Source organism: Siniperca chuatsi, linkage group LG22 (assembly GCF_020085105.1).
Source record: "Siniperca chuatsi isolate FFG_IHB_CAS linkage group LG22, ASM2008510v1, whole genome shotgun sequence".
In the NCBI taxonomy this organism is placed as follows: Eukaryota; Metazoa; Chordata; class Actinopteri; order Centrarchiformes; family Sinipercidae; genus Siniperca; species Siniperca chuatsi.
In genome coordinates, this window is record NC_058063.1 from 7624458 (window position 1) to 7643131 (window position 18674).

Here is an 18674-nt window from a genome sequence, read left to right on the forward strand (position 1 = left end):
ATACAGTAGCCAAAGTTTTGTGGCTGCTGTGCTTTAAACAATTGTAAATTTGAATTGTTTAGCATTTTGTAAGAGGTGGTATTTCTGTGTTCAAACACTGGATGTCTTATTTTAGGGCCAAGGTTTTCAAATGCTTCCAGTCCGCAGAAATATTTATTTCTTGAGGGCATTGGAAGCCGATTTCTTCCATCTGTTTATCCACTTAGAAACTGTACAACAGCCGTTTCTAAAATTCCTTCGTTTTGGAGAAATGCGGACAGTTATTGAATATCTGTGAGGGAGGGAATCCAAACTTTTTCATGTAATAAGTACGTATGAAAACTATTCTCTGCAGACTTGTAGACCTGTTTGAAAATGTTGTCACATTAGAGGATAAGCCTGGGGAAAGGTCTAATCAGATTACAGTGTCTCCTATTGAATGTATTACGAGTGAAATTAAATCAATCTGCAGTTTACTAGGGACCCCCTGACAACACCTCAAGCACCCTGGGGACCTAACTTAACCGATTTCCCAACATGCTCTTGATCTAGTTTTCAGTTTCTAGGGAAATGACAGGGACCTGACAAGATTACCAGACATCTCCAAAGCACAACTTTTGATTCCTCAAGTGGCTCTTGGCGCCTTTAGTAACCTCCAACGGAGAGCTTGACTCTTGAACCAAATACTTGTACCGGGGGAAACCTGGGGTCCAGTTGTTCTCCATTGAATAGTTATTAATAATGGAATTTGGGCAAGTTGTACAGTGTGTTTGCCAGTGACTATGGAGGCGGGGCAGTTAATGTCAAAGACTCTTCTACCGAAAATAAACCTGCATGAGGGAAGAGAGAGAAAGGGAGAGGAGGGAGGGAGGAGGAGGAGGGAGGGAAAGAGGCTTTCAACGGGGACAGAAGGGAAAGAGTCTCCGTTTCAATGGAATAAAAACTGCGCAATTTCTTTAAGGACTGCCTGCTCTGATCGCGGTGGACCGTTCCTCTCTAGGAAATGGATATCAGTTGTGTTTTTGGATGATTAGGGAATCCGTGCCCATTGCAACCCCCGCTGCCTTGGAGGCTACAGGAGCTGGCGATTTTTTTTTTTACCAGATGGTCTTCAAAGGGAGAAACGAGCTGTGCAATCATTTAGAAAGGCGATATGACTGTGCAGAGATGCAAGATCAGTGATGAGGCTATCCGTCATGCCTTGCCCATGGGCGAAACACATCCACATTTTCTCAGCCTGGGTTGTGATCTATCTGCGTGTACAGTGCTCCCCGTGTCGACGTTTGCACCTAAACCCGTTATGGATGTTATGGGGCTTCATGTTTTTTGGGAGAGGGCTTTTAGGGGGCTGCGTCATCTGTGGCTGGGAAAGGACATGGACAGCTTTGCAGATTTTCCACTATTACACTGTTTTAACAGCGAGAGTCCGCACGGCACCTCCCCAGCAGATTTTGGATTGCACATAAAAGGTAAGCATAATGCATAGTATGACTATCTGGCATACATGCTGACATGTGAGGCTGTACAGCCTGTTATCTAATTGTAAGAGGGGAACCAATGAGAATCCATTGGAAACAACCTGAACTGTATCATCATCCTGTAATAAATCTTAAAGGACACGATCAACAGCAACAATACAAGCTACTACAAGAACATTTGTATCACTGCAGGAGACAATTGTAAGTCTAGTAAACTCAAGAATTTGCAGAGCAGAAACCCTGCATCTATCTGAAAACAGAAGGCTGTATTATTGTGGTGATTTTTAAGGGGATGATTTGATCGTATTATATAATTTCTAATACAGTGAAATGGGCTACACAAGTCTAACTTTACATGAATAGGGCCGATAACTTTCGATACTGCAGCAGTTTCTTTTTTCTGCGTTGCTGGCAGCTGTTTTGTCTGTTTTCCCCAAATTCACATTGAAACTGGTGTTGGTGATGTCATGTTTTTACGGTAAGGAAGGAATAGTTTACGGGAAGGTAGGTTGGAGTTGGTGATGTCGCAATCGCATTGTGTTGATTTCGGTTACACGTTTATAAATGCACGAAAAGCGATGGATCGTGTCCGTGGGTGTGATAAACAACGTGTGGCTGTGATATTATGCTAGTTAGGGGTTGAATAGCGGCTTATTGAATGAAATGCGGGCTCGCTGGTGTTGGTGGAAGGAGTGTCGCATTTTCTTTCTGAAATGTCATGTGGTGAAGTTGTGGCGGGTTCTCTACTATTTCCAGGAAGAGCGTTTGAATTTTCTTCCCTTAGATTTTTTTCTGTCTCCACCCCTCTCCTCGCTGTCCCTGTAGCACTTCGGGCATTTTGCCACTGGATGGCGATCCAGGACAGGAATTGGTTAGACTACATATACTTATGGACTTGTATGGGATTCAGTGTTTTGCTCTAGAGCAGGTCTATTCAGTTGGCGGCCACATCCGGCCCAGAAGCAACCTCCGCATGGCCAGCATACATACGTCTGATGTATGACAAAATAAGTAAACTACATATAAAGTGTATGGAAGTGGCTAACGAGTGAGCCATCTCGCTTCCTTCTCATCTTTGTTGAGAGTTCCACATGCGCAGTACCGATCGGGGCAGTATGTTTACGGATGTAGCGACACCGCCAATCATATCTTTCACAAATGAGCGTTTTCGCCTGTGAGTTCCGACCACGCTTAGTAGCTTTTCAAAACATCTGGCTATTAACAGTCACACGTAGGGAAGTGCTCTACTGAAAATATGTCTCTGTCAACCCTGAAACGTAAATTTGACAATGAAACCCGACAGGTTTAACCCTGCCTGGATTGGCAAGTCTTTATTTTACCGCCATCTCCAAACACCTGCTATTTTTTATTACATTCATTTGCATTTGTTTAAAATTTGTCATTACCAAAAACTAAAATGTTTTAAATAGGCTGCTGAAAATGTCTAGCCCATCAACATTTCCTGGTTTTAAAATCTAGCCCAATTGAATTTGTAATTGAATGGCCCTGCTGTAGTCTATTATCGCCTATATCGCTTTAGTATATAACCATTTGGGTGTCTCATACTGCGTCCATATTCCACTTTACCACATTATTTAAATTATTATTAAAGAGGGTTTCAGTATGTAGGTTTTCCATATTAAAAACTTTCAAAATTAAGTAAACTTAAATGTCAGTGTGAATAATAAATCCCCTTCAGTTTTGACTGGTTGATGGATATATGTCCCACAATGCAGTGCAACTTGAGGAGCTCACAGCTGAAAAATAACCCAACTAATTGTGGGCAGTGGCGGGAAAGCTTGTGGAAGACAAAACAAAACAAAAATATTATAATTTAATTTAATACTTAGCTTTATTTATTTAAAATTAATTTTCCAAAGTTTACAGCATCTTTCCAAAGGCGTAGGTTTAAGTTCTTCTGTTCGGACAAAACGGTAAAGTGGCTATATTTATTTCTTGCACTACTTGCAAAAACCTGGAAGACAGCGGGACAGCAAACATTTTACTGTACACAGCAATACCTCTTCCCAGGTAAATGTGTAATACTGGTCTGAATACACAGCAGCCGTCAATGTGCGCTAAGCGGTTGAATTCACGTTTGGACATATTTGAAAGTCTGGTGCCCACATGTTTCCAGGCATAGGCTAATGCTGAACAATTGCACTTAGAATTTTCCACACAGCTAAATTTACGGTAAAGCTAAAGAATAAATACATGGCCTGTGTTGCAGATTAAATTAAACTTTGTTGTACTTGAGTAATTTTCATGGTTACACTGGCTGTATTTAATTGCGACAGTAATGTCTCTGCGGCCTAACTAATATTACATAGTTGCAAAACTGACAGTTCCCCATAATTTAATACCTACAGTAATTGTGACTTATTCCTATACAAAATTGCAGTATATGAACATGAACACGTGTCATATGTGACACTGGATTGACAGTGCCTCTTCTCCTACTGTGACATCGTGCCACTTCACTGTTTGTCCACATTAAAGTAGAGCCCATACTAGTGTTGCTTAAGGACACCTAAGCAACACACCTGATTACTTGACAGTACATACACACATTGATCACTTGACTTGTATGGTTTGCTTGCATACTGGGAGCCATTTTCTGATTTCTTGTGTATTTTCATACAGAGTCATACAAAGATGTACACTGCATGTAAAATTAGTATATTTCCAAATACATGCCCAGTTACTGCCCTCTTTTCTCTATCCATACCTGAGTTGTTTAATGGCTTCAAATACCATTGATTACTTCCCTGCTACTCTATCTATATCTCCTCCTGTATGATAGACATTTTTTTGAGGAGGGAAATCAATAAGGTGTTACCGCTTTGACCTAGATTAACATCATCTATGTACTTGTATGAAATGAGTGATTACATGCCAATATTGAAGCGGTGTATCCAGTTCACTGATTTTCTATCACTACATGTATGCAGTAGTGTACAAAGCTATATTAACTGCACAAATTGCAGGAGTGCGTATTCTCCCCTAGATGGCGACACTTTCGCAGTCCAACCCTGGTCTGTGTATGTCCTTTGTGAACAGCTGCTAATTTCTCACAGTACAGTGATGAATATATGTTGTTAGATATCTAAATTTGACCAGTAGACAGAACCACCAAATTCAGTGCAGTTGTGGTGCAGTTTTATTTCGTAAATGGCCATGTAGATGACACGTGACAAATATACTCTCTGAATACTTTTCCATATTGATGATTGTACTCTGATCTACTTGATTTCTGCTTCATTTTTTTAATCACTGATCAAAAAGGTTACTATATATATCTTCCCCATTCACAGAGAAGGAGTGAGGAACATGGCCAAGCATTGTTGTGCTGTGTTTCATGAACCACCACCGCCTGACTGAAGCCATAAGTGAAATGTCTTACTGGGAGTCTGACATACTGTTGGCAAGAATGGGCTAACGTTTAATCACCAGCACAGCCTGTCAAGATGGACTGGGAATGGAAAACACTGATGCCATTCCTTAGTGATGGTAAGATGGACATAGCCAACTAATATATTAATGCATGATTGTTTTTTTAGGTTTGTTAATTACTGTACCACTAACTTTTCACCATGGTGTTGCATTTACTGAATGTTAAAACCCTCTACTGTAATAATTCAATTTCCTTTAGTGAGCTTCACAGATATTAAATCAGACCTAGTATTTAATTCACAGCATTTCCCTCAAATGTATTGATATAGCATGTTTAAAAACAACCAGAGTTGACCAAAGTGCTGTACAAATTAAAGTGAACGCCACAACACAATAGTGAGTAGAATGACATCAGTAGCAAAAATTCACAAATAGTAATAAGGCACAATAATACTAATAATAACAAATAGAAATGATATCATACAAAAACAATTGTTGTGAAATCTAAGAGGCCTAGAGTTGGAGTAGGGGCAGAGAAGTTCTGAAATGTACAGGGGTGCCAGCCCATGTATGGCTCTGAAAACAAATAAAAGTATTTATAAGTAAGTCCTGTATTTGACAGGTGCAGGGATGCTAGTACTTTTTCTGGTAGCAGTTAAAAGTCTCGCTGCAGCATTCTGCACCAGCTGCAGGCGAGACAAAGAGGACTGGCCAACACCCAGGTACAGTGAGTTGCAGTAGTCAAGCTTGAGGAGATTAATGCAGTGGTAACAGTCTTCTTAGAGGACTTAAGTTTGGCAATGTTCCTTAGCTTTCGCCACAGAGTTAATCTGTTTGTCAAATTTCAGTGCAGAGTCAAAGATGATACGATGATTCCTGGCATAGGCATGAAGCTTTGATGCTTGACTAGCTATATTCCATGTGGTGTTTGGGGGGACCAAAAACAAACAAAATCATTTGATGTTTTTGAATAAAATTGTAATATATTCTATCACAGAGTCAGCATCACAATTCACTAAGATTTAAAGGTATTTTCCCACAACAGACTTGCAGCCTAAAAGTGATCCATATCAGATCCATTGTTTACATACTGTTTTCCTGCAGGGGAGCCATCTGCATTTTTCAGCAAGAACCCACCTGCTCAGGTAAGACATTTGACCTTTTACCCAGACTTTGACCTGCCTGCAGTGACATATGGAATGTGCATGACTTCACTGACACTGTCATTCCTGTTTTGTCTGTACCAGTAGATATGTTTGTCTGAGCTTCTTTCAGAACAATGAAATGTTTGACTAGCTCAAATGTATTTGCAAATGGGTACAATATATTCATGTGCAATCTCTGATACTGTGTAGTTCAAGCGACAGCTTAGAAACTTTTCACTGAGTGACATCAAATCTATGTAGAAGCTCCTCTTCTCTACGCTTTCCATCTCAGCTTTCCTTACTGCTTCAGCAAAGAAAACATACTTTTTTTGGGGGGATTTTGTCTCCTTTTCTCCTGAAAGGACGAAAATCCACTTTAATTGCTACCATTAGAAAGGAAATTCCAATGATTTTGCATTGTGTTAGACTATTGTTTTTACCCATTCTGTCTGTAATACAGGCTGGTAGTTTTGAAATCTGAGGTGTACACAGTATGTACCTTACATGGATTGATCCAGAGTCATTGGGACTGATGATTTGTTTTGAGGCCTGAATGAAATGGTTTGCTACATTGACTGACCCACACATTTAAAATGGATAGCCTCATTAAAAGTTTTCTATTTTCTGTTTGTGCTGGCCTGCTGTTTGCTTACTCAAACATTATATGTCATGAACCAGTTTGGTTCCAGCTGCCACTCTGCTTTCGTGCAACTTGTTTTAGTATCACCCCCTCCTATAAAGGCTCTGCGGTGCTGGATTACATTTATGACTTATTTACAATTGTAGTTTTAAATGTTTAAAGAGTCTTTTTCTGTTTCAGTAGAGTTGTTGCCATTTTTCACCACAGCTACTAAATTGATTGGGGCTGGGGCCAGAGACGAGCACACACACATGCACTTCAATTGAGCTGTACACATTCAGCACCCTTACTTAGGTGTATACACACCTAACCTAACACCAGCTCTGTTTCATTTTCACACACACAGTCCTCAAACACTCTCTGACACACATCTCAAACAGCCCCACACCCTTCTCACACACTGTTTTGATCTCCCTCTTAGGGACAAAGACATACACACACTTTCTAATCTCCCAGGACCCTGCCGAGTCTCACACACCTGGGGTTTTCCATCACTTAGCCTGCTCAGCTTTATTACATACATTTACAGCTGGCCATGAATCAGATCCATTATACACATAAATGCACATGCACATATACACACAATCCTGCTTAAGATCAAGTAGACACCTTCCATTATGCTTGTAGACGGATACACACGCACATACATATAAAGCACAGTTTGGCTGCAAGCTTTTCTGTAAGAATGGATGTTACTGAGCAGAAAGAAGGAGGGAGAGAGAAGGGATTGTTGGAAAGAAAAAGATGGGCCGGGGATGGGTTTTAAAATGCACGTACAGTATAAGCATAATAAATCAAGTAGCCCTACTTGCATATGACAGTTGGTGTGTATTTGTTTTCCATTCATTGATTATGGGGACATAAAAAGTGAGTGATTTGTGAATGAAACCTGTGTCTTACCCACCATTGGTGCCTGTCTCTTACACAAACAGCTTGTGGTCGTTTGTTTAGTGGAGGTCATGTTGAATGTCTGAATGTGTTAATATGTTTGAGAGCGAAAGAGAGTGTTACTGTACATTTTCTGGTAAGACTGTAACTGTGAGCTTGACCTGCTTCAGTCAACATGACAGCCCCGTCAATCAGCTTGCATCTGTCTCTGAGACACACACGTGTGCACACTCTAACCCTTTGGACCCGTGTCACCTTCCCTTTGGGTTTGAGTGTCATAGTGTATCTAATCTACTATCATTACAGCTTTTGGCTTTTTTATACACTGCTACAGAGATGAATGTTAGCTATGTGTCACAAGGCTAGTACTGTATCCTGGTGGCCAAGTAAGATATGCTTATTGTGTACCTTAAATGTTGTAGGTTTGAGTTCAATTCATTTAGTGTTCCAGAAAGTTGACTTTAATACTAATAATAAATCTAAAGCTATGATGATGTCACCATACGTGACTTGCAGAGCTTGGCAGCACCCTTTATACCAGGGTTTTGATGTTGGCTTGTTGTAAGTGAAATAATTCCATATGCTGCACCTGGGACCAGTTTTGTCAGACAGGGATCTAATTTAAGACATGGTAGTAATGAGTGGCATATGTTCAGCTGCACAATTTTGCTTTGCAGAGTCCATAGGCTACAGTAAGTATACTGTCTTACAGATGTTGATTGAGGGAGTAACCCACAAATTTAATGGCCAAATTTAATTTCCAATTAATATTATTGTTTCATCTGATTTGATGTAACATTACATTTGCTGATATGCAATTTCTTATTTAAAAAAGTTAATAGTGAACATTCCAGTTAATTAAGCTTTGAAATATGAGTCACACATTACTGGCCCCAGAAATGCCAATACCACAAGTAACATTTGATGTTACACACTCCAGTTTGCATTACGCACTCTTTCATACAAGCAGGTGACAGTTTGTGTGTGTTCAGTGCAGGGCGTCAGACAGGTACATTAGGATTTGGCATTTGTTTTTCCCATCTGCTTTGTCTACATCCTCCTCCTCCTTTCTTCTGAATGCTCCAATCCATGTGCCATACACATGTGCCACACACCATGTGGAGGCAGCACAAAAAGGATTTATGCTTTCAGAACATTCAGTGGTGTTTTAACAGTTGGACAAGAAACAAGAAAATTCTTATTTATTTAATTCTAACTTCAGTCTGTCACAGCAATAATAAAGAAGTGTGGGTATTATATCAGTTATCATTACAATAATTCCCTTCTTGTCTTTGTTCTCTCGGTCTCCCTCTATCTGCTGAAGTTGAATAAAACCACATTTCTACAGAAGTATGAAGAGAGAATCTCAGAGAATGAAGAGCATAAGATTAAAAGAAATAAAAATGCTTTTGGTTCAAATGAGAACAGATTTGAACAGGATGTAGAGAGAGATTCAGGAAGAGAGGTGGTGAGAGCTGACTCAGGATGCCCTGGGGGAGGATGGCAGGAAGCAGTGGGTGAGGAGGAGAACAAGAAAGAGAGGGAGGGGGAGAGACTCCTCTTCATCATCCACCTCCTCCTCTGTCATCATCAGCGGTGTCATCGAGGGAGGAGTAGCGTAGGGAGGGAAGGAAGAGAGGTGGAGCTGACATCATCCACCTCCCGGAGGTCTGTGAGGGCGTATTACCACATTCTCCCTATTAAAGCTTTTAACAGTCACATTTAATGCATTTAAAGAACAGCTGGCTGGGGGGGGGGATCTCATTCAAGAAGTGCTGAATCCATGTAAAGAAAACTGGCACTGAATATAAGAACAGAAAGGCAGGGATGGAAGAACAAATAGAGCTCAAGACAAGAGGAATGGAAAGATGTAATAAAAGAGGTGTGGAGAGAGAGCTCCTCTGCCTATCTGGTTATATAACTTTCCTGCGAGGGAGGGCATTGGGTTTGTGTGTGTGCGTGCTTGTTCTCATGTGAGCTCTCTTTGTAGGCTCTGTGTGTTTTGTGTTTGTGTGTGTGTACGGGTGACAGAGTTTGCAAAGAGGAAGATGCCCAACATGTCTCCTGTCCTCTGCTGTGCTTGTTGTTTGGCCTGCATTACCCAGCTGTCACAGGCCTCTCTTGGTGTGCTGTGTATTTGTGTGTATGTGTTTCTAAGGTGTGTGTGTGTTGGCACCAATGTGTGCGTAACCATGTGTTTTAATAGTGCAGCTATGTATATACTCCAACGTCTATTACTATGAAGTGTTTCAGTGTTGATGTTCGCACCTGTGTCTTAAGGCCCCACAGTGGTTTTGGAGGCAGTTAGGGGAGGTTAGATGATGCAAGATTAGGGCGAGGTTGTGGTAATTTAAGCAAGTGGAGGGAAAGAGGTGTGTGGGGATGTGGAAGGGGGTGCATTGGTATAAAAAAACTATAGAGGGTAGGCAGTTATTGCATGGTGCTTTTTAATGTCATACAACAACTATGATTGCCAAACAACCCTATCAAACAACAAATCTATAAATGGGGACAGCTGCAGTTTTTTGAAGGAAAACAAAAGTAATTCAGTAAGTGATACTGTTGCAAACATAAACCACATCACATGCCAGTCAGTCAGTGTTCTGATCTCGTAGAAATACATCCAAAAATGACACACACATTGCTTCCACCTTGTTTCTACATTGGGGAAGTAGTGTTGCACAAAACCTCATAAAACTCATATAAGGGCCCTGATGTACAAAGCCAACAGTCCACCATCTGATGCCTTTGGGCAGTGTGTGGCTGAATGTCACCTGATGTTTTGTGTGTGTGTGTGTGTGTGTGTGTGTGTGTGTGTGTGTGTGTGTCCGTCCCTGGTTGGCTCTAGTAGGCCTTTTATTAGTATTTTCTTCTTCCACTAGTGACCAAGAAAATAAACATTTATAGTGCTAGCTTCCTTGTAAAGTTTTTCAGACATATTCTCATTTTGTATTCTCAGCATATGAGAAAACTGGGTAACACTTTCAATGAAGCCCATGTCTATAATGCATTATAAACATACTTATAATACATTATACTCTGCTTATAGCAAAGCAGAGTCAACAACGATGGTCACTCAAGGTGTATATCACCCACCATAACTGCAATGCAGTTATGCATTTGGTGCAAAGAAATACATCCATGGTTAGGGGGCAGTAATATAGCCTACATAAAACTCCTGTTGCCAAGTTAGCAGATAGTTTCTTAAGAAAATCTCATTGATAGCTTGATATTATACTGAAAAATGTCATAAGTAATTGCAGTTGATATGTACTTGGATTGATGTACTGTTCAGCTTGTGTGATTTTTTTTTTATTTTTTTTTTATTACCAACATTATCTGTAAATGGATGGAAAAATTGCTGTTTTGCAAGATAACATAAACCCATAGCAATAATAGTTATGATTATCATGATACAGATCACAAACAGAAATTTCTACAAAGTGCCTACATATTGCAATTAGATGCAGAAGATGCCTTCGCCTCTTTGAAATGAGTCTTCAGGTATTTCTGATGATTAGTGAAATGCAGTATAGTGCTGAGGCTACAACTGGCAGTTGACCCATGATAGTTTGGGCGGAAAGTGTACAAGGGCAGGTGCGTTCCATTTACACACCCCCCCACACACACACACACACACACACACACACACACACACACACTTTGGCCTCCGTGCGATGTATGCTGTTACGTAATACCAAGGGCTGAGGGGAAGTGAATGAGGGGAAGTGGAACTACTAATGAAACGCAACCTAGCTGTCTCTTGCTAGCTTCTCCAACAATACCTACCCTAGCTTTAAGCTCTTTATTTGCAGAATGGAAATAGTACAAGCAGTACAAATGGTGCAGCATAGTGACGCTAGTTACTGAAATAAAGCACAAAGAAACAAATGTATGCATATCTGTGAGTTGTTACTGATAGTCAGCAATAACTCAAACCATTTAAGGACTGTAAAATGAGGTTGGCATACTCTGTGGATGACTGTGTAAATCACTAAACTGTTGCAGTAACAACTATTACTATAAAATCACACTGAAACCATGTTAACTCTGTGTTCACAGTAAAACAGCGCAAGCTAGCTAGGCTAGCCAGTTAGTTTAACATTTATTCAGACTAATTTCCGAACAGGCTAATTACTGAAACAAGTTTTTACCAACATTACAGCGGTACAATACATACAAAACATCAACTAGACATTACAACATCATGAAATACAGAGAGAGAATCGAGTTATTGTGCTACATGAACTTTAAAGGTCCAGTATGTAGGATTTAGTGGCATCTAGTGGTGAAATTACAGTTTGCAACCATTTGAATACCACTAGCCTCACCCTCCTGTTCCAAGCGTGTAGGAGAAATTACGGTGGCCGTGAAACTCGTGAAAGGCCCTATCTAGAACCAGTGATTGGTTTGTCCGTTCTGGGCTACTGTAGAAACATGGCGGCGCAACATGACGGCCTCAGTGGAAGGGCACCCGCTTCCTCTGTAGATAAAAACGGCTCATTCTAAGGTAACAAAAACACAACGATTCTTATTTTCAGGTGATTATACACAAATATTCCATTTCTGCCAATAGCTCCTCCTAAATGTTACATAATGAACCTTTTAAAGCAGTAATATTACAATTAACATCATCAGTGACTTCTGCACTGGTAACAAAGGTAAAAACATAGTAGAGGATGGACATGAGCGGAAAGAGAAGAAAGTGGAAATAAACCCGTAATTTCAAAATACCTGAACGTGAAGAATTCACAACAAAACATAAATAAAATATTGTTCATTCAGGAGGGCGGGCAGCCCCCCCCAAGGCAATGGTAGGGGAAACACTGTATCATTAAATCTATGCAAGAACACACAAAACGTTGTAATTAATTTATTTGTTTAATGGGTCATAACAGAAATTGAGTACTCCAATTTGACACATCTTTTTGATCATTAACAACTGAATGATGGACATTTACATTTCACTAATGTAATGTTTTCACAAATAGACATAGTTGTAATACATTATAATATTTTTTAATGCATTATAATCACATTATAATGCATTATAACAGTAATTATAATGGATTATAAAATGGTTATAATGTATTACAACTATGAGAATTATAATACACTATGATCCTTGCCAAAAGAATGTCAGTGAGTGACCAGCAATTATGAAGTATTATACTACTTGATCTTATAAGTCATTATAAAATGCTTTATAATGTGTTGGTACAATGTAATGTGCAGTTCTTTTATACAGCATTATGAATATTTGAGTGCTTATAACTATAATTATACATTGCTATAAGCAAGGTATAACACATAAGTATGTTTATAATGCATTATAGATGTGGGCTTCATGGAAAGTGTTACTGAAAACTGTTATCAGATTCATAGTAGCGCAAAAATGGTTGGCTTTGTATTACAAAGAACATTGCAGAGAGAAAAACAAGACAAATACAAACTACTGACTCATTATTTCTTCTCAGGCATGCACAGAACGCACACATACATGTCAGTGGCCAGATGAAAGCTGCTTGTAGACTTTGCAGTGTGTGTTCAAATGCATCTTCTAACAGAAAACATAAGGTGAAGTGACTTGAGACAACACAGCCTTCTTGTTTGTTTGTCTTGTTTGCACTGGTTGAAGTTGGAGACCTAAAAACCTAAATGCCTGATCCCCTTTTAAAGCAGGATTTGTTATTAACAACAAAATCAAGATGGGCTCATTGTGTAGTCCAAAAACAAATTAAGGTAGGATTTTTACCTATTTGGGGGACCAGGATTCCAGTTGTTCCACTGAGCAGTGGTCCATTTGCTTCTCTTATCTTTAGCCTCTGACAGTCTGTAACTTATGCCTGCATTCATTCTGAATTCACATGTGCAATCAGCTGCCGACTGCATATGCTGAATGTGTGTATGTTTGCCTCTTGGGGAGTGACCATGACAACTTCCACATGATGTAGAGAAATATAGATGTAATGTTGATGTCACCTACAGTACATGTTCATAAAGGTACATCTTACTAAACTGTAGCAAGTACACACACATTTGTGTGTTTGTCAACAATTTTTTTTCAGGCAGGTTTTCCTACACTATAAGCCTGTCACCACCTTCAGCCTACATGTTGTGTTATGGGAAGAAAATTTAGGTGCAGTTGTTGTTCCTGCTCTGAGTAAGAAACTGAGCTGTGGCAAAGCGGGCACAAGATGTGAACACTATCTGCCTAACAAAAGAGATGTGGCTAAAACACTTACACAGGCTTTGGTAGATAGTGGATGTGCATTTTCCAAACCAAATCCCTTCCTTGAACAAATCCACTGCCAACCCCCCTTCAAAGGGGAAACAAAAAAATCACTGCAGCTATAAGCTGTCTTGTGTTATGCTCTCTCACCCTCAGACCCTCCCTTCCCACCATTGCTCCCCGTCTTTCTACCCCAGCTTCTGTTCTGGCTTTCTGACTCTCCAGTTTCTCCCCACCCCCCAGCCCTCTACACCCTCGTGGCCCCCCTTTGACCCCCTGTTACCCCCCATCCACCCTCACCCTCCCTCTCCCCAGGGCAAGCCCACAGCTCCCAGCCCCTTTGTGCCTTCCACCTCTGCCTGCCTCCCCCTGCCTTTGTGTGTGAGAGGCCAGCAAAGGGAGAGAGGAGAGGGAAGCTACAGAGGAGGAGAGAGTGAGAGATAGCAGCTAGAAGAGACGGATCCTATAGATCCGATGTGAAACTAGAGCTTGAAGCCTTTTATTTTTACATGCTCTTACTTGACTTGTGGATTTGCACATCGAGTGAAGGCTGTGCATTCACCTCGCTGAAGTGCTGTCTGTCCTTTTGTCCCTTTTTTATGTACATCTGAACAGTAATATAGTAACAGTAGCAGTAATGTACTAGAGATGTGATTTCTGTCACAATTTTTACTTTTTCTTACTAGCTCCAGTAATTTCCAGAATTGATATGAGTTTGATTGGCCTTACAATGATGTATACTGTACTATGAATCAACCAATGTCCTTTTTAAAAAGACAGCAACTACAGGAAATAAAGTGGTGTGTAAACTTTAGTTTTACATATACGTCATTTTCAGTTCTTTTTAATTCAGAGGTATTTGTTTTGACTGGTCAAGGCGGATGATGCAAAAGAACCAGAGAAAAATGGAAATGCCTGACACAATGTTGGGATGATTGTAGGATTTCATGTTCAACTTTTATTGAACTTACACAGCATAGTCCACTTTTAAGTCATTGGAGCCCATGGCTTCTACTATGCTACACACATGTTAACAAAACAACACAAAAAAAGACCAAAAGTCATTCTTGACCAAAGGTGGCGTCCATTTTTGGATCAGCATTGCTGACCACGTATCCAACCTGACAACCTTGCATATGAATCCCATTTATCCAAATTTATTTTGACAGTATGAAAGATAAGTGATATTCATATATACACACACATTTTTTCACATTTGCAGATGGTGTGTACATAGCACTGTCGTGCCATGTTTAACTTTAAACACATGCATTCACGTGGTATTTTACAAACACACAGCACATCCACAGACTTGCACAAAAATGTTCTTACTGTGCCCTGTGTAAAGCAATCACACACTGTATACACACTGAGTTGATTGGCCTTAATGAACCTATGGACAAGCTGTAGTTAAAGGAATATATATCCAGTATGTATCTGTATGTATGTATGTATGTATGTATGTATAGTATGTCCAACAAGGATTCAATAGGGGGCAATATAGAGCAGTACAGACAGACACAGTACACTGATACAGTATATTAGGGACACAGACAGTACAGTGTGACAGTATACTAATACCTTTTACTGTACTGTCTGTGTCCTTAAGTGGAAAAACATGCTGAATTTTAGGTCGTAGTCATTATTCTTGAAGATATTAATGACATAATTGGAAATTTGACAGCAGTGTAGTCAGTTGATCGCATGCATGACATATTATGGGAAGAGCTTGTGTATGTGTGTCCATATGTATTTCTAACTAGAAACCTGTGTACATTCTGATATCATTTTTTGTTTTATTTTTCCACTGTACTTGAATAAAGGAGTATAAAAGGAATATTTTGGCCAATTTTGGGGTATTTTGGCCATATTTTGGGGTTCTGAGAGCTGTATCTAAAATCATGTGTCAACCATACAAACAGTCAGAACCGATAAACAACGTCACACTTTGGCACAGGTCACTGAGTTCAGACAGTGGAAATGGGCCAGTATGTGGCTAAGAGGGTTTCAAGGTTAGTGTATCCACAATTAACCAAACAAGGTGGCCAGACACTGAAAGCGTCATTCACCTACTGACCTACCTAAATGACTCACAGAGCTGCCAGCTGATAAACAATACACACAAATAGTGATATGTAAGCACATAGAAGCTAGTATATGAATGTACAGATTAATGTGTTAATATGCTTGTCTTAGTATGTGTACGTGCATTTTGCATTTACTTTCCAAAGACCCACAGCACAACACATGCATTTTTAAAACCCAGGAAAAAGAAAGCTAGGTCACGCTGGGTGCATTTGTATGTGTATGCGCGTGTTTATCTGTGAGAGTGTGTGTGTGTGTGAATCTGTGTGTATGTATGTGTAAAATCCACTTGCAGGGAGTGCATGCTCAGTAGGAGAGTATATTCCTGGAAAGCCAGTTGCCACTCCTGTTATCACAGCTAACTCGATTAGAGGAGCTTTTGCTGCCGAGCCCTGTGCTCTGAGAGATGCAACATGCGCGCACACACGCACACACATTGGAAGAACCCTACTCTAGATTGAATTGAATCAGCCAAAATAAAGTACATCAAATTTCCAACTAATGCAGCGTCTTAACCATTGCACTTAAGCTTGTGCCAATAAAGCTCCATCAGTCACGTGTTGTATATATTATACCGATAATATAAAAGCTGCATGAGACATATACAAAACCAGAAAAGCTCAACGCAGCAATATTCAAATGAACAATGTACAAAAAACAAGCTTGGCTAGACAGTCATGGCCATAAAGATATATAGGTTCATTGTTCTTATTTCAGTACATTTAAACCATGAAAAATAAGACTTCAGTCTTTAGGAATGTCTGGTGTGTTGGCCTTTAAATTCATTGCACCCAATGTAGCCTCTAAGATGGCATCCTAATATGTACTTTTACAAACCGTTAATAGAAAACAGCACTTTGGTACTGTTGTACCAATTAACTGCAGCTAAACAGAAATGTCAGTTAGGCAGGCAGCCTTTCATGTGAGGTGCTGACCTTTCCCAGTGATCATGCTAATCATTGATCTCTTAGATAAACACAGGCTATCATAAGAACCCATTATAGTCCTTCCCAAAGCCTTCCTATGGATGGCAGTTATAATTAGGCCCCGGGGTAATTGGCTGACTAATTGCTGTTGGTGGGATACATACATCGCCTATCGTCAAACCCAAGGGAAGCTCTACTATTACTTTTAATTACCTGCTGTTAAGTTTGACAATTGACCCCGAGTGCTGTTTTTGGAGCTGATGGTTGTGTTTCGTCTTGTGGGAGGGGAAGGGGATACTGGATATCACCCTCCAATGCGGTCACTGCCACAATGGCCCAGATGGATCGCTTCTGTAGTTACACACACGTACTCCCAAACACACACACATACACACTGTGGGGTGAACAGACACACGCTGGCTTTTTAGGCAGCAGACCCATTCATCATGTGTCTGTCTGTAGAGGAGCTGCTATTCATTGTCTCCCTTCCTGCTTATTCTCCAGAAGCTGGCCTGTGTCATACATCTAGCTACCTGTCTCACTACTTCTCTCTCTGTCTTTCAGCCCCCCCTCCATCTCTCTCCTGTTGTCTTTATATCTTTGATACTCTCCCTCCCTCTCTCACACCCTTAATATATCTCGCCTCACTGAGAGAACAAAGAGGACATAGCTAGTTACCTTGTCTATGTCTGTCTTCCTGCGTGTCTGTTTGAAATGTATGAAGTGCGATGTTAAGGACTCATCCCAGTAAGCTAGTTTCTCCAGTGACACAGAAATCACTTGAACAGTTATTAGTGTTGTATGGATTATAGAGGGCTAAGAAGCCAGAACAGACACCTGCTATGTATCCTGCTGTAGCTCTTCACTTAATATCAGCTCCTATAATGGCATCTCATTAAAATGGGAACATGCAGTAGAAGTACAAGGAAGATTACATATACTTATACACAAAATGCACTAAGACTACCACCTTTCCATGCATCTGTTGTCACTTGACATTTATGATTTATGTATTTTACATGCACTGATCAAAGGCACCCATCGTACTAGTACTTACTGTATGTGTATCTTTGTAGCTGTGCTGTTTAGAAATGGTTAAAGAATAGTAATCCTGTGCAAAGTTAAAAAAAATAATAAAATGTTACCAGGTCTTGGGAAAGCAAACTGCCAGAGCTACTTTTAGAGAAAAACTACTTGAGACTAGTGATGTTATGTTCGCGAACAGTGATGTTACGTTCGCGAACAATTCTTTTCAACGTCTCTTTGGTACGAACGAAGGTAACCAAGTTGTACTTGGTAAGAGCCATTCTTTTTATCGTTGTGCCAAAATTTCACTGCCTGCCCTAAATCCACTCCCCTTTACGCGAACAGTGTACCAGTAACGCTACCACTCTAGTCACAAACTGTCTGCGACTCACAGCGCAATAGTAGATCCACTTGATTACTATCCCAGCATATGCTGGTGTTGCATCAGCTGGGTGGAATTAAAAGGTTTTCTAATATTAAGTGTTGCATGAAGTAGTAGTCGTAAATTCACTGACAAAGCAGAGGGATATGGCGTCACCTTGTATTATGTTTACAATGCAGATCATTGACATCAGGTCTGGCAATACGAGTAATTTAGTGCTGCTAAACCTAGTCCACACATGCAAAATGAAATTATATTGGTGGGATGTCTAAGTTTGAATCTAATTCAAATCTTACCCTATCATTATTCTAGTGATTATTTTGCAAATAAACCTAGTAACCCCCGCCCCCCCAAAAAAGAAAAGAAAGATGAGCCGTTCTTTTGGCTCTCGGAAAGGAACGGAGCCATAAGATCCGACTCCCTTCGAAGAGCCATCACTACTTGAGGCCCTTTTCAAACATGACACCAACCTATAAAATTGCCAAAAGATTTACGGAGTA

At 40.2% G+C, this 18674-nt stretch overlaps 1 protein-coding gene across 1 annotated transcript in view; it reads left to right on the forward strand.

The window, feature by feature from the left end:
* The first annotated feature begins 894 nt into the window (after positions 1-894).
* The window catches only part of kdm6ba (lysine (K)-specific demethylase 6B, a), a 108372-nt gene continuing 90592 nt past the window's right edge, over positions 895-18674 (forward strand). The window contains exons 1-3 of the mRNA XM_044182847.1: positions 895-1448; positions 4772-4967; positions 5955-5995. The gene's annotated coding sequence lies outside the window, so the exon portion shown is untranslated. The remainder of the gene's footprint in view (positions 1449-4771; positions 4968-5954; positions 5996-18674) is intronic.